Genomic DNA, 21,190 nt, shown 5'->3' with positions numbered 1-21,190 from the left:
TGTACTCCTCTATCGGAGATGATTTCCTCGGGAAGACCGTGAAATCGGAAGATCTCTTGAATGAATACTTGAGCCAACTTGGAAGCTGACGGAAGACCGGTGAGAGGAATGAAATGTGCCATCTTGGTAAACCGGTCAACCACTACCCAGATGGTATTAAATTTGTTGCACATAGGCAGGTCTGTAACAAAGTCCATCGACAAATGGGTCCACGGTCGACGGGGAACAGATAATGGAACCAGTTGCCCCACAGGCGACTGGCGGGAGACTTTGTGTTGGGCACACTTTGGGCAAGAAGCAATAAACTCCATGACGTCCTTCTTCAGAGTTGGCCACCAATAAGACCTAGATAAACTCAAGGGTTTTCTGAATGCCTGTATGTCCGGCAAAACGGGAAGTATGTGCCCAATGCATGAGCTTCTTCCTTAACACCGGCTTCACAAAACTTTTCCCTGGTGGGGGCGTAGAGTCCATCCTTACCGTGGAGAATGCCAACAGATTAATAATAGGATGCTTGTCAGAAGACTCCGACTCATTTTCTTGCTCCCAAGAGCGGGAAAGGGCATCGGCCTTGCGATTCTGAGAGCCCGGACAGAACTGGAGTTTAAAGTCGAACCTGGAAAAGAAAAGTGCCCATCTGGCCTGGCGAGGATTAAGACATTGTGCGCCTTTCAAGTACAAAAGATTCTTGTGATCGAATGAGAAACTCCCTCCAGCAGGTATCTCCACTCTTCCAGAGCGAGTTTGATTGCCAGCAACTCCTGATCGCCAATGGCATAGTTGCGCTCAGCTGGAGAAAACTTCCGGGAGAAGAAGCTGCAAGGATGTAGATGACCATCTTTAGTTCTCTGAGAAAGTACCGCCCCTACTCCAACGGAAGAGGCATCCACCTCCAGTATGAAAGGAGAGTTAATGTCGGGCTGTTTCAAAACCGGAGCAGAGATGAATCGTTGCTTTAACAGATGAAAGGCTTGCATAGCTTCTTCAGACCACTTGGACGGAGTAGCACCCTTCTTGGTTAACGCAGTGATAGGCGCCACAATGGTGGAAAAGTCTCGTATAAACTTTCTGTAATAATTGGCGAATCCTAAAAACCTCTGGACCCCTTTGAGGGTTAAAGGTATCTGCCAATTCTGGATTGCTTGTAATTTCTCAGGATTCATTTCTAGTCCGGAACCGGACACAATGTAGGCTAGAAACGGAATGGATTTGACTTCAAAAACACACTTCTCCAATTTGCAATAGAGATGATTGACACGGAGACGGGACAGAACTTCCTTTACCCAGAAACGATGTTCCTCCAGATTATTGGCAAAGATAAGTATATCGTCTAGATAAACCACGACATGACGATATAAGATGTCTCTGAAGATCTCGTTCACGAAATGCTGGAAGACAGCTGGAGCGTTACTTAATCCGAAAGGCATGACGAGGTACTCATAATGTCCATCACGGGTGTTAAAGGCGGTCTTCCACTCGTCACCCTCTCGGATCCGGATGAGGTTGTAGGCACCCTTCAAATCTAATTTCGTGAAGATGGTTGCTCCACTGACTCTATCGAAGAGTTCTGTAATCAAGGCTAAAGGATATCGGTTCTTGACGGTGATGTCGTTCAAGCCTCTGTAGTCGATGCATGGCCGCACGCCACCGTCTTTCTTCTTAACGAAGAAGAAACCTGCGCCAGCTGGGGAGGAAGAAGGTCGAATGAAACCCTTGCCAGATTCTCCTTAATATATTCTTCCATAGAATGCGTTTCTGGTAAAGACAACGGATAGGTTCGGCCTCGAGGTGGAACCTTCCCTGGGATGAGATCGATTGGACAGTCCCATTCCCTATGAGGAGGAAGGATATCAGCAGAAGCTTTACTGAACACGTAATCTTGATACGGAGGAGGTGGAACATCCAACGACTTGGAGGAGGAAGAACAAACAGGAAGCACTTTGGAAAAACAGGTCTCAGTACAGGAAGGACCCCATGCCAGGATTTGAGTAGTCGTCCAGTCAATCGATGGGTTATGGAGACGAAGCCATGGAAGGCCCAAAACCACTGGATGTGTGGCTCTTGGAATCACTAGGAAAGAATAAATTCTGAATGGAGAACTCCAACTCTCAGACGGACTGGTAGAGTTCTTAAAGAAATAACTGCGTCAAAAATCTTACTGCCATCCACGGCAGTCAAAGAAATGGACGAGGGAAGTCTCTCAGTGGGTAGGGACCACCGTTTAACATATGCTTCAGTTATGAAATTCCCAGCTGCTCCGGAATCTAGGAGGGCAATGACGTTCTTATAACGTTGAGCAATTTGAAGCGAGACTGGGAGATTACAATCATGAGGAGATGGAGAGGAGAGCATTACTCCTAGCCGGCCCTCTCCTTGGCGGGCTAGGACTTGAAGTTTCCCGGACGTTTGGGACAGGCATTGATTGCATGAGACAGAGCTGCACAATAAAGACATAGGGACTCAGAAAGACGTCTTCGGCGCTCAGCTGGAGATAGACGGGAACGACCAATTTGCATGGGCTCATCTTTGGATGGAGACTGTTGACGAGGAGGAGGAGCAGAAGGTTTTGGGATAGATGACCTTCCCTGCTCAGTTGCTCTTTCTCTGAACCGTAGATCAACTTTTGTACAAAGAGATATTAGCTCATCCAACTTAGAGGGCAAGTCTCTGGTAGCTAATTCGTCCTTGATGCGTTCAGATAAACCATGCCAGAATGCAGCATACAGGGCTTCGTCGTTCCATGCCAGTTCGGATGCCAGGATCTTGAACTGTATTAGGTACTGTCCCACAGTACGTGTTCCCTGGCGTAAACGGAGAATCTCAGAAGAAGCTGAAGTTACACGGCCTGGCTCGTCGAAGATGCGCCTGAATGTCGTTACAAAGTCAGTATATGAGGACAACAGGGTATCGGATTTCTCCCATAAAGGTGATGCCCAATCAAGGGCTGAGCCACTAAGGAGGGAAATAATATAAGCAATTTTAGTGCGATCACTAGGGAAACTGCCAGGTTGTAGCTCAAAATGAATTTCACATTGATTGAGAAATCCCCTGCAAGATCTTGGAGATCCATCAAATTTAGCTGGCGTTGGCAGATGAAGACGTGGAGCAGAAATGGGTAAGGTGGGTGGGGTCACAACTGGTGTCACTGTGGTGGACGCACCGGACGCCCCGATCCACGGAGAGTCGTTTGGATCCCATCCAGCCGAGTAGAGAGATCCTGGAGACAGCAGATAATGTGGCCTTGTGCAGCCTCCTGATGTTCGAGTCTGGCTGCCAGTTCTTGCATCGGCCTGGCCGCTTGAATCCTGATCTCCGGCTGGATTCATATGGTCAGTGCTTACTGTCACAACTGAGGGCCTGAGCTGACGGGAGGAAGCCTCAGTTGTAGGGGCTGAGGTGAAACTAAACTTGGGAGGTTTAATCAGACCCCTAGACATGTAAGTACGGTGTAGGAAGATTGCCCGAAGGCGTGACCATGACAACCAGGATTTAAAAGTCAATAAAAGTTTATTAACAGAACTCCATGTATTCACAGCAGTGGTAAATGAATAGAGATATGCAGTAGTTAAAATGAAACAGTTCCTGGATCACTATAAGCTTGGCAAGAGCCACAGGGTACTGGTAGGATAAGGTACAGTTCTTAATGTCCCAGAGATGGAATGTCCTTACCAGACCCGTCCGTAGTAGTGAGAGTAGCCAAGGAACACACCAGCAGATGTATCACTGGAAGCTGGTAACACTGTAGTTGAGGTGACTGCTGTGGATGCTGGATGGAACCAGCCAGGTGTTGAAAACATGGAGTGGATGCTGGATGGAACCAGCCAGGTAGTAGAATGAAGCTAGGGAGCGAAGATATGGGAAATGATGATATACGGGTACCGATGGTTTGCGGGTACCGATGATATGTAGGTATCCGCTGGAGAAGCACCGGCACTTTAAGGCAGTTGATCACTGCTGGAAGCTGACCGCTGGAAGCAGATGGATCTGTAGCTGGAAGCTGGAGTAGTCATAGAAGACTGCAGAGTCAGGCTGCACCGCAAGGTGGTAAGCTGGTGCGGGTCTCTTAGTGGTAGCTGGAGACAGGAGCTGGAAACCTGGAACAAAACAACCACAGGAGAGAGAGAGACTGGAAACAGGGTTTGACAACCAAAGCACTGACGATTTCCTAGTGCAGGCTCAGTCCCTTTATACCCTTAGGTATACCGGGATTGGATGACCAATTAGGCAGACTCCAGCGGAGCTATGGATTGGAGGTCAGGATCATGTGACTGAAACTAAGATGGCTGCGCCCATACTGGCCAGTGGAGGGAAACCTTGTTTGTAACACCACATGGAGATTCCTCTGTAATGGCGGCGGTGAACACAGAGAACGCCGACTTGCGTCTCAAACCTTCAGCTTGGACGGCCGCGGCCGCAGTAGGTGAGGAGTGCCACATACCTTGTAATGCGTTGAGAATATGGAGATGATGCCCGAGGCCCCGCTGGCAGGTGACGCCATGCCAGTCGCCCGGGCATTAGAAAGGCAATATCCACGGATCAGCAGAGATGAGACATGACGTATGGATGCTAGCCACATAGGAGGGAACCGGGCTTAGGACGCTGGGACAACCTTAGGAGACACCTGAAAGGTAAATAATGGCGTCCAGATACCCGGATCGTGACACTTAGTAGTTGAATTAGGGTGGGATTTACATGTTTGAAACGCATCTGTCAAAGCTTGTTGGGCCTTGACATGATCATCCCTCAGAGATTTCCTAGCTGATGACACATAAGAAATAATGCTACCTCGGAGTACGGCCTTGGACGTCTGCCACAATAATACAGGATTATCTGATGCGAAGGGAAGGTTGTTTAATCTATACGACTGCCAGGCATCTTCGAATTTTTCTCAAATTTTTGTGAATTAGAAAGAGCCGTGGGAAATTTCCACAATCTAAAAGGGCTTTGTTCAATATTTGTATGTACTTCAAACCAAATCAGTGCGTGGTCTGAGAGGCTAATAGGTTCCATTTGCATATTAGGTATTTTATTGATCAAGGTATGAGAACATAAGACATAGTCAATTCAGGACATCAGACCAGTCGCCGCAGATAGGCAGAATTCCTTTTGTGTAGGGTTGTGTAACCTCCAAATATCTAGTAGTTGTAGTCGTTTGGAGAAATAAGGCACCCCTATTTTCGGGGGTTTACGTCTCCTACTGAAGGCCTTTGTTTATCTAACTGGGTAGACGAGATCAAATTAAAGTCCTCACAAATAATCAGTGGGGTGTCCACTTTCGGTAAAAGTTTGGTTAATAATGTCTGGAAGAAGGACCTGGAATATATGTTAGGGGCGTATATATTACAAAGAGTCAACTTGAATTTGCCCATTAAAACTTTACATATAAGAATGCGACCATCCGGATCAGCGTTAAAGGAGATTAACTCTATATCTAAGTGCTGTTTAACCAAAATAACCACCCCTCTTGCCTTTGAATTAAACGGGGCAGATGCTAACACCTTCCATCTCAAAGTGTTTAGTTTTAATATTTCTGATGATATCAAATGTGTTTCTTGAAGGAGAAGCATATCTAATTTCATTTTATTAGCATTAAATGATAATTTTCTTGCGTTTCTGGGGGGAGTTAACACCTCCTATATTCCAGGATTCCATCTTCCAACAAGCCATTCTATATCACACGAGAAAAATACAAATGTCAAAAACAGGAGCATCAGCATAATATATAGAGAAGAAGAAGAAGAAGAAAGATGAATAATAATAATAATAATAATAATAATAATCATCATTGGAGACTTGCTCCTAGCCACTAACGCCCAAAATCTAAACATTGTTATTCAGTAATAAAGGTATGTCTAGAATAACTTTAAAGAAGATCCTTGAGCAGCAATAAAAACAAAAGTATAACTTGTATGAAGAAACCGAACATAAATATGCATCTAGTGAGCACAAATAAACACATTACTAACTAATCATATTATATAGCAGCATATATCTTTGAGGGATAAGTGTAATACCGTTGACAGCGACAGCAAGAAAGAGCTGTTAACAGTGTAGGAATGCATAGCTGCAAAAAAATATGAAAAAGGGAAAACATATTACTGCATGTGAGCAATCAAAATTCAGCTTGGGTCTGTATTACGTGATAGGCGAGCATCTTCTTCCTCTAGGTAGGTAGAAGCATCGTCAACATTAGTAAAGTCGACGTAACTGTTCCCATCAAATATCCGGAGGCGAGCAGAGTATAATAGAGCAAACTTTCTTCTCCTTTGAACTAGCTGCGAGCACAGCGGTGAGAAATCTTTGCGTGCTTTAGACAGTTCAGCAGAGAAATCTTGGAACAGAAATATCTTGTTCCCTTCCCAAACAAGATCACAACATTTTCTCGATGCTCTCCAGAACGCCTCCTTATGCAGGAAGTTCAGGCATCTAAAAAGAACTACACGTGGTCTTGCTCCAGGGTGGGTGCGTAGCGGTCCCACTCTGTGTGCTCATTCTATTACGAGGTCGGAGCAGGAGTCCGTAATTTGCAATAAGCTGGGAAGTGAATTTTTGAGAAAGTCCAGCAATGCCAGTCCTATAAGAGTTTCGGGGAGCCCCACTACCCTCAAATTTTGTCTCCTCAATCTGTTCTCAAGGTCATCTAATTTGTTTAAAATTTGAGATTGAATGCGGTTCTGTTTAACATGGATCACCTTGAGTGCTGCCATATCTGAGAATAACTCTCCCACTCTCTGTTCATTTACTTTCACTTTCTGTGTTAGTTGGTTCAACTGCTCTGTAATGCTGGCTGTTTGTTGTTGCAGCAAGGGACCTATAGCCTCTCTGATTGCCACTATCATATCCCCATATGTAACTGGTGTGTCTGGGGAAGGAATAACTCTATTTGGGGAATGGTTAGTGGTGTTTCTGCTCACCTGAGGTGTCTGGTGAGGAGAGGAAGCAGCAGATTCAGCCTCATCAGCAATGCCTGCAGTGTCTGGTGCCATCTTGGATTTTTGGCCACCTTGCTGGGACTTCTGTTTGTTTTTTCCGGGCATCAAGGGAGAAAAATATCTCTCCATGCGAGGTAGGATCTCTGGGGGGTGTTACGGGGGTTCCCGAGGCCGTATTGGAGGCTGTAAAACAGCTTTGAAATGCTATTTAGAGCGGTTCAGAGCAGTTCTGGAGTGCAACCTCACATCTCAGAGGCGGAGCAGGAAGCCTCTTGTTCACTTCTTATTCGAGCTCCAGCTTCTTATACAGATCATTCAGTTTTGCAAGGGTCATTGAGCCTTGGGCAACAATTTTGACACCTGAAATCAACAGAGAAGGGTCCCTTTCATATGCCCCACATGTACTTTTCCTTGCACAACGCTGGTTTTGCCATGAAATACGCTGGCAAAATTGGCATGTACACCAAAATTACCATTTTGAATAAGTAGCTGTAGTTTTGCAAGGGTTAACGAGCCTTGGGCAACAAATTTGACCATTGAAATCAACAGAGGGTGGTCAATTGCATGTGACCCGCTTGTATTTTGCCTTGGCCAACACTGGTTTGGGCATGAAATGCGCTGGCAAAGTGGGCACATACACTATAATTGACTATTTTGAATCAGTAGCTGTAGTTTCACAAGGGTTAACGAGTCTCGGGCAACAAATTAATTTGACACCTGAAATCAACAGAGTGGGGTCACTTGCATATGACCCACATGTATTTTGCCTTTCCCAATGCTGGTTTGGGCATGAAATACACTGGCAAAGTGGGCACAAACACCATATTATGAATTACTATTTTGATTAAGTAGCTTCAGTTTTGCAAGGGTTAAAGAGTCTCGGGAAACAAATCTGAATCCTACAATCAACAGAGGGGGATCACTTGCATATGACCCACATGTATTTTGCCTTGCCCATCACTGAATTGGGCATGAAATACGCTGGCAAAGGGGCACCTTAAAACAATAATTATCTATTATGAATAAGTAGCTGTATTTTTGCAAGGGTTAACGAGTCTTGGGCAACAAATTTGACACCTGAAATCAACAGAGTGGGGTCAATTGCATATGACCCACATGTATTTTGCCTTTCCCAATGCTGGTTTGGGCATGAAATACACTGGCAAAGTGGGCATATATCCTACCGGTATCCGGTCAATGGTCGACAGTGTCAATAAGTCAACCACTACTGGTCGACAGGCCATAGGTCCACACATCAAAAAGGTCACATAGTTTGTCAACATTGACAAAAGTTAAACACAAGCAAAAGGTTGACAATAAAAAGGTCGACACAGGAAAGGGTCAACATGTGTTTTTCATGGTTTTTTAACCAACTTGTTCTTACTTTATGATCCATGTGGGTATAGAGTGAGATTCCAACAGTGTGCCCGAAGAATACCGGGTTTATCAAGCCATGCAAGGGTAGGCTTTACACTAATTGGGGTCCATGTTGACAGTTGTCAACTTTGACACCAAAAAAATAACTTTTTCATAGTGACCTTTTGACCCTGTTGACCTTTTGCATGTCAATGTTTTTACCCTGACGACCTTTTGACCCTGTTAACCTATTGCATTTTGACCTTTTGGGGTAGACCTTTTGACTGTCTATCTAGACACTGTCTATCTAATAATCCACACCTCAACATGGGATTTTGGTATAAGAGCGATATTAGTGATTTTTTTTTTTGTATTTGTTTTTTTTAACAAACCTAACTAATGTTGCGAAAAGAGTTTGTGTTTTTACATACTTTCTATCCCTAGGGGCACCGACAGCTCTGCCGGGCTTGGGTATGAGAGGGGGAGTGGCCAACACAGGAGAGTGTGTCCAGTCCCTCCTCATGTGAAAATAGTAGCAACCAGAGGCAGCTGGCTGCTGCGCCGACCAAGGAGTGCAGGGGGGGAGGGATCACAGAGCACCATGCATGTAATATATGTGCTGGATTGATCTGCTGGGGATCACCAGAGCTTGCATCGGGTGCCTTGCAGCGCATGGGAATCAGCATAAGCCAGTGTAGTGTTAAGCCCACCCCCTGGACTTTTATTGGCGAGGGGGCAGGATTAACACTTAATAGGTTATGCTGATTCCCGGGCAGCGCTGTGGATCGCTGGGGATCGATCCAGCACATATATTACATGCATGATAACATGCATGTATATATGTGTTCTGTGATCACCCCCTGGAATACTTGGTCGGCGCTGCAGCCCAGGGTCAGCAGCCTCCTCTGGTAGCAACCATAGTGGCCGAACACTCTGCATAGGGAGGGGAATGGGGGCGGGGGAAGGGGTGCGCCCATGACCGCTACAAGGGGCTCACATCAGTCAGGGAAAGGACGCTGACTGCCTTTGCAGCTGCCTCTCTCCCCATTCAGCACACAGCATGTAAAAATTATGTCCAGCACAGGACAATCCACCCACCAAAGCGTTCGCAGTTGCGTCACAAATAATAAGTACCTTTGACAATTTTGGTTGACACCGGGCCACTCAGAAAGTTGCATATGCAGTCGCACTGGACACCATGTTTTAAGTCACAGCAATTGCAGCTGACGTCAGATGCATGTGCTGAACACTCCTGCATTTCTTCAACCACTCCCTGCAAACACACATAAACGCCCATCATCTCTCAATCAATCTGCGATCACATCCCGTCAGAATGAAATTCAAATCACAGGTTGCACACAAGCAATAGATTCACAACACATGTGCATACAGTCCATAACTGAGCAATCTGCGATTTAGCAAAATTACAACCGGACTTGAATAAGACCCTTAGTGCACTATGTAAGAAACTTTTAATAAATTAAATAAATTATATATAGATAGGTTTAACATACTATCCCTTTAAACAGTGACACACATGAATTATACAGGTTCTGTGGCTGATTGAAACAAAGTGAAATTCAGGCTTGAAATCAGACAGCCACAGAACCTGTGTAATTTATGAGTGTCCTGGTTTAAAGCCTGGTAAGCCTACAGTATATATAACTGAAAGTTGATAATTTAGACCAGGGGTTCTGAAACTCGGTCCTCAGGACCCCACACAGTGCATGTTTTGCAGGTAACCCAGCAAGTGCACAGGTGTATTAATTACTCACAGACACATTTTAAAAGGTCCACAGGTGGAGCTAATTATTTCACTTGCGATTCTGTGAGGAGACCTGCAAAACATGCACTGTGTGGGGTCCTGAGGACCGAGTTTGAGAACCTGTGATTTAGACCACAGGTTCTCAAACTCGGTCCTCAGGACCCCACACAGTGCATGTTTTGCAGGTCTCCTCACAAAATCACAAGTGAAATAATTAGCTCCACCTGTGGATCTTTTAAAATGTGTCAGTGAGTAATTAATACACCTGTGCACTTGCTGGGTTACCTGCAAAACATGCACTGTGTGGGGTCCTGAGGACCGAGTTTGAGAACCTCTGATTTAGACTGTTGCTTTAAGGTGAGGTCATCTGACTTGACTGACCCTCCCCAGCATCAGTAATTTACAGCACTACTGGGTGAATCTTATAGCAGGAGTAGTGCAGCCCTCAGCTTACAGGCATTTGCAGAGTTCACTGTCTCAAGACTGGATGGTATTTAAGGTGATTACTTTATTATTAGAGGTTCACTTTTTAATCATAATTCCTACACATACATGTGGTTTTATTTCCTGTAAATGGCCATACCTTTGCACTTAGCATTTTTCAAACTGCACAATGTCTTTGAGACTGTTTCCTGATCCAAAAGCAACAGAAAAAAAAAAAGATAGTTGAACTATTTAAAAAAAAAAAGCAATTTAATTTAAATCAGAAAAGTTATAGCAGAGAAAATTCTGTATGGGGAGGAAATTGCATGTTTGCTATCTGCAAATAATATAATTCAAAAGTGGCTTCACCAAATTTGGAAAGAAGACCGTCGAAAACTGCGTACTAAAGCCTTACAGTTTACCTTAGATTTTTCCTCTTGTGATGAAATTCCATTTGATGTAACAAGATTATCTTTAGCTGATGAAGTTGATAATGTTCCAGTAATACTAATAACAGAAGTGTGTCCTTAGAAAATGAGCAAAACATAACAGAATCATTGCATTGCAAGAGGAATGCAGCAATATAAATAGTGCGATTTATCAAGAAAAATCACTGCTACCTAATATTAAAAAAAAAAAAGACACAATTCAGTCCATGATTAAAGCAGATCATATATGAAGGAATTCATGAATGAAACATGTCCATCTAATTTCACAATTTCTCTATCAACTGAGGAATGGAACCAAATAAAACCAGAAAACAGGACAGGTTATCGTGTCCTTAAAAGTGGTTGGAGTGAGACAAAATGCAATAAAATAAAGAAAATTAAGTTCTGTATTGTAACTTTCAAATACAATCGCATGAGACAAGCTGGTTCCAGAAAAAGGCACTGTGTGTACTGGCGTGTTAGGGGACATTGTACAATATTACACCACCCCGAAAACCAAGTAAAAAGCATTGTCAAGTGTTTATGTCCGTAGAGGTTAATGGCTCAATAAATCATAAGTGCACCCAAACATTCAAAAGGCACACGTGAAGGGAAGGGAGGGATAAACTAAGAGAAATGAGACCAATGCTATTGCACACCAAGAAGCTGGCTAATGCTGACACGGAACAGCTAATTGCAGGAAACAAGGATGAAATTAAATCAATTAATGTTCTTAAGAAAATATCAAGTGAAAACAACCTTGAAAATAGTCTTGACACAAATGAATACTGGAATTGTATGTTAATCCAAAAAAAACTTGATGAAAAATAATTAAATACAGTTGCCACAAAGCATGCTTACATACAGCACATAGGCATGAGCTCATTTGTTCTCCATATGTATTCAGAATCACAGTTGCATATGTTGAAAGATTTGCAAGCAGCAGGGCAATGTTTTCTGTACCTAGATGCAACTGTCTCTGTAGTCAGGGCCAGATTAAGGGCCACATGGGCCTGGAGCTAAAGATAATCAAGGGCCTATTGTGAGAGTCGGGGTGTGTGAGAATCGTGAAGGTGTGACAAGTGCTGTGTGGGTGTTGCAGGAGCCATATGGGCATGTACTTCCCTACAATATAAGCCCCATTGTCTCCCTAATTATGTAAAAAGAGTAAAATTGCATCATTTTGTGGGAAAAATAGAAATAGAATCTTAAGAGATATGATTTATGGCCAACTATGTGTCCAGCTGATGGCTGGTCATCATCATGCTGCCATGATCATGGGCCTATTTTTATGTGGAGGCCTGGAGCTGTAGCTCCATCCGCCCCATTGTTAATCTGGCCCTGTCTGTAGTAATGAAGCCAAAAGACATTCAAAACAAAATTCTGTACTACGCACTCTGTATTTCTTTGACCAGTGAAACAAGATCCACCATCCCTTTTGCAGAAATGCTGTCTTTAAATCAAAGCACACCAACTATTCTGCATTGGCTATCCTGTTTTATGTCGTAAAGTATGCAAGAGAAAGGTTAGTCCATAAAAGGTTGAAATAGATTTTAGCTGGGCTCTAATCCATGCATCAACACAGACTTTCAATCAAAACAACATAATGAACTATTTAAAGAAATGTATCCTCGTTTGCGAAGGAAAAATATTGGGGATCGTTCCGAGTTGATCGCTCGCTAGCAGTTTTTAGCAGCCGAGCAAACGCATTGTCGCCGCCCACCGGTGAGTGTATTTTCTCTTTGCAGAAGTGCGAACGCTTGTGCAGCAGAGCGCCTGCAAAATCTTTTTGTGCAAAACAAGACCAGCCCTGTAGTTACTCTTCGTGTGCGTTGAATCTAATGACGGAGGGGCGGCTTTTGACGTCACACACCCGCCCAGGGTTCGCCCAGCCATGCCTGCGTTTTTCCAGCCACGCCTGCGTTTTTCTAAGCACTCCCTGAAAACTGTCAGTTGCCACCCAGAAACGCCCACTTCATGTCAATCTTCCTGCGTTCGGCCGTGCGACTGGAATCTTCCTTAGACCCTGTGCAAACCCACGATGCTCAATGTACCCGTACGATGCGCCAGTGCATTGCGGTGCATACGCATGCACAGAAATGCCGATTTTTAGCCTGATCGCTGCGTTGCGAACAACGGCAGCTAGCGATCAACTCGGAATGACCCCCATTGTGTAATTTTACAATTCTTCATATAGGTGCTCCACATATGATGAAACTTATGAGCATCAAGCTGTCAAAATTGAAGGCAAGCAAATCCACAAAACTATTTTTCCTTTACTTATTTGCATTACTACAAAATGCAGATAGTCTTGGTGAAATTGAGATTCAACTATTACGGATGACGTATGTTTTCTGAGTGCAGAAAGAAACCAATGCATGCAAAACACACATTGCAGAATTGTAGGAAGCCATAAACATTCAGAAAATTTAAGGGATGGAAAACATTACAGAGACTGGGACAAATGAAGATTTGGATAATAAACCAAATGAAGAATGGTATATCAAGAGGGGTTCACCATTTTCAAAGAAATTTTCTAAAATGTTCACACAAACAAAAACAAAAATAGGTGATAATGATAGTGCAACAGCAGCTGATAATGTGCTATACTGTCCAACATTAATAACCCTGCTTCAGTAATATGTTGCCACAATCCCAATGTGGAGCGGAATAATGTTAAAAAAATCTAAGTCTTCTTAAAACTTGTAACACTAATGCAACAGTTGAAAATTGGTTCAAAACTACGAAGTAGGCGATTTTAAATGATAGACTTTATTGAAGGCCAGGAGATTTTCTACAGTGTATGTATGAGTTTTTGCAGGGAAGAATGAGAGAAATTGGTTTGAAGTTTTTCAAATCTGTACAAAAATTTGAGACTGAAAAATATCAGTGATAGATCACAGCAGGAACATCTTACCCAGTTAGAAAAGTGGCAGAAAAGAAAAAAAGTAGGTAAACTACCAGCCACCAACACCAAAATCTTCAAAACAAGTGTCTCAAGCAAACTGTCCCGCATGGTCCGGGAAAGGGAAACTTAGAAAGACTATTATCCTATGCAACACATGAACCGTTGACAATTTGCTTTTTATAACTCACATGGCAATATGGAAATATGATTGGATCTTAAATAAATTAGATGGTCTAAAAACACAGGATTCAAGCATCAATACATTACTGAAGGTCCATCAGCATTTTCAGAGGAAAGATTGGATTAAAGGAAAAATTGAATGGTTAAAGCACCTAAATAGATTTCAAGGCCGAACGGTGTAGGACGCATATGGAAGTGAAGAGGATTTGGTTGTATGTCATTTAAATTCTCTACTTACAACAACAGTTGAGTCTATCTGCAGTGGACCTTTCTGCCCAGAGCCAGTTACCAATAGATCCACCAATCTTCTTGAAATTTGGTAAGAATGTTTTCCTTTTCTTTCTTTCTATCATTTAAATATGTGTTTGAGATATTTGTCGACAGTCATTATGTTGACATTCATCATATCGACATGGTCATAGTGTAAACATTGACCATGTCAACATTCCATGTAGACAGTGATGAAATGTTGACAAATTAAAATGTCTACATATCATTCTTGGTGGCCCAGTGGTGGCTGTAGCAACTCTACCACAGCTTACAGGACACGATGGTCATGTGACTGTGACTTCTGCTGCAGTTCTCTGATCCTCCATGATTTTCTTCCCTATCCATAACCCCACCCCCTTTCAATTTTACCCTACCCCCTGCAGCCTAATCCTAACATCCCCTCGCAGCTAAACCCTAACCTTCCACCCTGCAGCGTTACCCTAATGTGTGGCCAGCAGTCTAACCCTAATGTTCTGAGATTGTCAACATATCGCATGTTGAAATTTTTAATAATGTCGGCATCATAACTGTTGACATATTGAATGTTAAATTTGTCATTGTCACATTTTGACTACATTCCAAATGGGTAAAGGTTTTGTATTGCATTTTAGTTATATAACATTTTAGGTAAAAGTAATTGTTCAATGAAAACAATGGAATTGCCCCAATAATTTTCCTGAAACATGGCAATAGCATTCCAAGCCATCATTGTCCTATATAATAAAATTCTAAAGCAGCCTACATATGGGGCGACTTCAGCCCCATGCTGAGCAACGCACTTAAGCACAGATCGCTCAGCACACATGCTAGTCAGATTGCTTAGAAAATAGGTAAAAATCGCTACGTGTGCAGGCCCCACAAGTCTGCTCCTCCTCAGATCGGAACTGGGTGAGAAAGAGAGTGTGGCAGGGTTGGGGCAGATAGGAACTGGAAAGAGAAGGATTGGGGGCAGATAGGGATTGGGGTGAGAGAGAGAGGAGAGGGGTTGAAGTAGAGAGGTAATTCGTAGAGAGTGGAGTAGTAGGGGCAGAAAGACAGTGGAGAGCGGTGCAGATTTTTTCAATGCAGTACTGCATATCTATCTATCTATCTATCTATCTATCTATCTATCTATCTATCTATCTATCTATCTATCTATCTATCTATCTATCAGGCTAATGCTGCTCCTAACTTTTATGGTGGGAATTTGTGTTTTACATGCTGGTGGACACTACATGGTGGGGGTAATTCAGACCTGCTCGCTAGGCTGCGTATGTTCGGAGCATAGCAAGCAGGTTAACGCGGCCCCTCCGAATGCACGCATCCCTCGGCGCCCAAGCGCCTGTGCAGGACTGCGAACGGATGTGTCAGCATACACATCCGTTCGCTTGTGCCCGCACAGAGGAGAAATCCTTCGATTATTACTTACCATCGAAGGATTTTGCCTCCTGGCTCCGGCGCTTGCAGCCGCTGCGTGAGCCAGGACTCACTCGACGGCTGGACGTATTTGTTTGAAATCGGAGGGGGCGCTGACATCATGCGACATCATCCACCTGCCCCGAACAGGCAGGGAAACGTCTGCATTCCCTGGGACGGGCTCAGCGTTTCTATGGGCACGCCAGGAAACGCCGGGTCTCTACCCTGGAACACGCCCTGTCTGTCAATCAGGCAGCTAGCGCCCCGGGAAATGAAAATGTTGCCAAAGGCGCACGCAGCGGGGGCCTGCACATGCGCATTAGCACCTATGCGCATGCGCAGGCCCCCACCATTGGGGACGGGGCCAAATTTGGACCTGTGTGAACAGGTCTGAATCGGCCCGGTGCCCAATGAAGTAACACAACTGCACAGCCACAGGCACTGACATTACTGCTCACAGCTCCCTAAGCTGAAAATAAATGAAAAGCGACCCGTGTGAACGCTCAAACAGGACTTTTCACAGGCACAACAATTTACAGTCATTTTGATGGACTGGTAACTAATTCAATAAATTCATGGATTTTAAAATATCATTAATTTATTTTAGCATCAACATTATGATTTATTTTCCACAGTTGTGATGACCTTGGGAACATCCAAACTGTACTTAGTACTTGGACAGATGGATATATAAGCAGTTGCAAAAGAAAACGGTAAAACAAAATTCAAAAACATTGAAGTGGCAGTTTCATTATTGTGTTTTGTTTTAGATTTTAAACAACTGATAGCACATATCAGACACATACTCGCATGATGGTGCTGGAGAGTCTTCAGGTAGTCACCCACACCCCCAGATTAGTGAGTAGATCTCCTGCATCAAGTCTACTTCCCTATGAAGTGAGCAGGATCGAGAGATAATACCGGGAACTGTGGGTACATATGTAAGAAATGTCGTTAAAATGATGTCATTTTAAATCAACTCTCATACCCAATGACCCCCAGTTCACAACATTTTATCTTGATGTGAATGGGGCTTAATTACACGAGTCCTGAAGTAGTCTGCTGCATCTCCTTTCAGTTTTTTCCTGGAGAGGAGAATTTATAAGTAGGCAATTCTGGAGAACACTAAAGTTTATAACATACATTTTATAGATTATAGAGTGGAAAGCCCCTTGGCTCACAATATCTTGGTTTCAAGAACCAAGTCATCAAAGCCAACCAACTCAAATAATAAGAATTTACTTACCGATAATTCTATTTCTCGTAGTTCGTAGTGGATGCTGGGAACTCCGTAAGGACCATGGGGAATAGCGGCTCCGCAGGAGTCTGGGCACATCTAAAGAAAGCTTTAGGATCACCTGGTGTGCACTGGCTCCTCCCCCTATGACCCTCCTCCAAGCCTCAGTTAGGATACTGTGCCCGGACGAGCGTACACAATAAGGAAGGATTTTGAATCCCGGGTAAGACTCATACCAGCCACACCAATCACACCGTATAACTTGTGATCTGAACCCAGTTAACAGCATGATAATAGAGGAGCCTCTAGAAAAGATGGCTCACTACAGCAATAACCCGAATTTTTTTGGTAACAATAATTATGTACCAGTATTGCAGACAATCCGCACTTGGGATGGGCGCCCAGCATCCACTACGGACTACGAGAAATAGAATTATCGGTAAGTAAATTCTTATTTTCTCTGACGTCCTAGTGTGGATGCTGGGAACTCCGTAAGGACCATGGAGATTATACCAAAGCTCCCAAACGGGCGGGAGAGTGCGGATGACTCTGCAGCACCCAATGAGAGAACTCCCGGTCCTCCTCAGCCAGGGTATCAAATTTGTAGAATTTTACAAACGTATTTGCTCCTGACCAAGTAATTGCTCGGCAAAGTTGTAAAGCCGAGACCCCTCGGGCAGCTGCCCAAGATGAGCCCACCTTCCTTGTGGAGTGGGCATTTACAGATTTTTGGCTGTGGCAGGCCTGCCACAGAATGTGCAAGCTGAATTGTACTACAAATCCAACGAGCAATCGTCTGCTTAGAAGCAGGAGCACCCAGCTAGTTAGGTGCATACAGGATAAACAGCGAGTCAGATTTCCTGACTCCAGCCGTCCTGGACACATATAGTTTCCGGGTCCTGACAACGTCTAGCAACTTGGAGTCCTCCAAGTCCCTAGTAGCCGCAGGCACCACAACAGGTTTGGTTCAGGTGAACGCTGAAACCACCTTAGGGAGAAACTGAGGACGAGTCCTCAATTCCGCCCTGTCCGAATGGAAAATCAGATAAGGGCTTTTACAGGATAAAGCCACCAATTCTGACACGCGCCTGGCCCAGGCCAGAGCCAACAGCATGACCACTTTTTCTGTGAGATATTTTAACTCCACAGATTTAAGTGGGTCAAACCAATGTGACTTTTGGAACCCAAAAACCACCTGGAGATCCCAAAGTGCCACTGAAGGCACAAAAGGAGGCTGTATATGCAGTACCCCTTTAACAAATGTCTGAACTTCAGGGACTGAAGCTAGTTCTTTTTTGGAAGAAAATTGACAGAGCCGAAATTTGAACCTTAATGGACCCCAATTTCAGGCCCATAGATACTCCTGTTTGCAGGAAATGTAGGAATCGACCCAGTTGAATTTCCTCCGTCGAGCCTTACTGGCCTCGCACCACGCAACATATTTTCGCCAAATGCGGTAATAATGTTTTGCGGTTACATCCTTCCTGGCTTTTATCAGGATAGGGATGACTTCATCCGGAATGCCTTTTTCCTTCAGGATCCGGCGTTCAACCGCCATGCCGTCAACGCAGCCGCGGTAAGTCTTGGAACAGACAAGGTCCTTGCTGGAGCAGGTCCCTTCTTAGAGGTAGAGGCCACGGATCCTCCGTGAGCATCTCTTGAAGTTCCGGTAACCAAGTCCTTCTTGGCCAATCCGGAGCCACTAATATAGTGCTTACTCCTCTCCATCTTATCAATCTCAGTACCTTGGGTATGAGAGGCAGAGGAGGGAACCCATACACTGATTGGTACACCCACGGTGTTACCAGAGCATCTACAGCTATTGCCTGAGGGTCCCTTGACCTGGCGCAATACCTGTCGAGTTTTTCCCAACGGTTTATAATCATGTGGAAGACTTCTGGGTGAAGTCCCTACTCTCCCGGGTGGAGGTCGTGCTGAGGAAATCTGCTTCCCAGTTGTCCACTCCCGGAATGAAAACTGCTGACAGTGCTATCACATGGTTTTTCGCCCAGCGAAGAATCCTTACAGCTTCTGCCATTGCCCTCCTGCTTCTTGTGGCACCCTGTTTACGTGGGTGACTGCCGTAACGTTGTCCAACTGGATCAACACCGGCTGACCTTGAAGCAGAGGTCTTGCTAAGCTTAGAGCATTGTAAATGGCCCTTAGCTTCAGGATATTTATGTGAAGTGATGTCTCCAGGCTTGACCATAAGCCCTGGATATTCCTTCCCTGTGTGACTGCTCCCCAGCCTCGCAGGCTGGCATCCGTGGTCACCAGGACCCAGTCCCGAATGCCGAATCTGCGGCCCTCTAGAAGATGAGCACTCTGCAACCACCACAGGAGGGATACCCTTGTCCCTGGTGACAGGGTTATCCGCTGATGCATCTGAAGATGCGACCCGGACCATTTGTCCAGTAGGTTCCACTGGAAAGTCTTGCGTGGAATCTGCCGAATGGGATTGCTTCGTAGGAAGCGACCATTTTTACCCAGAACCCTTGTGCATTGATGCACTGAGACTTGGTTCGGTTTTAGGAGGTTCCTGACTAGCTCGGATAACTCCCTGGCTTTCTCCTCCGGGAGAAACACCTTCTTTCTGGACTGTGTCCAGGATCATCCCTAGGAACAGAAGACAAGTCGTCGGAACCAGCTGCGATTTTGGAATATTGAGAATCCAATCGTGCTGCCGCAACACTACCTGAGATAGTGCTACACCGATCTCCAACTGTTCCCTGGATCTTACCCTTATCAGGGAATCGTCCAAGTAAAGGATAACTAAAATTCCCTTCCTTCGAAGGAATATCATCATTTCGGTCATTACCTCAGTAAAGACCCGGGGTGCCGTGGACCATCCCTACGGCAGCGTCTGAACTGATAGTGACAGTTCTGTACCATAACCTGAGATACCCTTGGTGAGAAGGGTAAATTTTGACATGAAGGTAAGCATCCTTGATGTCCCGAGACATCATGTAGTCCCCTTCTTCCAGGTTTGCAATCACTGCTCTGAGTGACTCAATTTAGAATTTGAACCTCTGTATGTAAGTGTTCAAAGATTTTAGATTTTAAAATCGATCTCACCGAGCCGTCTGGCTTCGGTACCACAATAGTGTGGAATAATACCCCGTTCCCTGTTGCAGGAGGGGTACCTTAATTATCACCTGCTGGGAATACAGCTTGTGAATGGCTTCCAAAACTGCCTCCCTGTCAGCGGGAGACGTCGGTAAAACAGACTTTTGGAAACGGCGAGGGGAATACGTCTCGAATTCCAATTTGTACCCCTGAAATATTACCTGAAGGATCCAGGGGTCTACTTGCGAGTGAGCCCACTGCGCACTGAAATTCATTGAGAACGGGCCCCCACCGTGCCTGAACTTGTAAAGCCCTAGCGTCATACTGAGGGCTTGGCAGAGGCGGAAAAGGGTTTCTGTTCCTGGGAACTGGCTGATCTCTGCAGCCATTTTCCTCTCCCTCTGTCACGAGCAGAAAAGAAGAACCCTTTTGTCCGCTTGCCAACCAGGACTGCGCCTGATAATACGGCGTCTTATTTTGAGAGGCGACCTAGGGTACATCCCCTTTTTTTAGGCAATACTTCCAAATGCCGTTTGGAATCCCTGACCACTTTACTGGTAGAATACAACGCACTTATACTTGATGCCAGTCGGCAAATATTCCGCTGTGCATCATGCATATATAGAAATGCATCTTTTAATTGCTCTATAGGCAATAATATACTGTCCTTATCTAGGATATCAATATTTCCAGTCAGGGAATCCGACCACGCCAACCCAGCACTGCACATCCAGGCTGAGGCGATTGCTGGTCGCAGTATAACACCAGTATGTGTGTAAATACATTTTAGGATACCCTCCTGCTTTTTATCAGCAGGATCCTTAAGGGCGGCCATCTCAAGAGAGGGTAGAGCCCTTGTTCTTACAAGCGTGTGAGCGCCTTATCCCCTGTAGGGGGTGTTTCCCAACGCACCCTAACCTCTGGCGGGAAAAGGTATACTGCCAATAACTTTTTAGAAATTATCAATTGTTATCGGGGGGAAACCCACGCATCATCACACACCTCATTTTATTTTTCAGATTCAGGAAAACTACAGGAAGTTTTTCCTCACCAAACATAATACCCCTTTTTTGGTGGTATTCATATTATCAGAAAAGTGTAAACATTTTCCATTGCCTCAATCATGCAATGTGTGGCCCTATTGGAAATCACGGTTGTCTCTTCACCGTCGACACAGGAGTCAGTATCCGTGTCGGCGTCTGTATCTGAGGTAACGGGCGCTTTAGAGCC

Source organism: Pseudophryne corroboree, chromosome 1, assembly GCF_028390025.1.
Source record: "Pseudophryne corroboree isolate aPseCor3 chromosome 1, aPseCor3.hap2, whole genome shotgun sequence".
Taxonomy (NCBI): Eukaryota; Metazoa; Chordata; class Amphibia; order Anura; family Myobatrachidae; genus Pseudophryne; species Pseudophryne corroboree.
The sequence above is the reverse complement of the archived record's forward strand: the minus strand, read 5'-3'. Positions refer to the sequence as shown.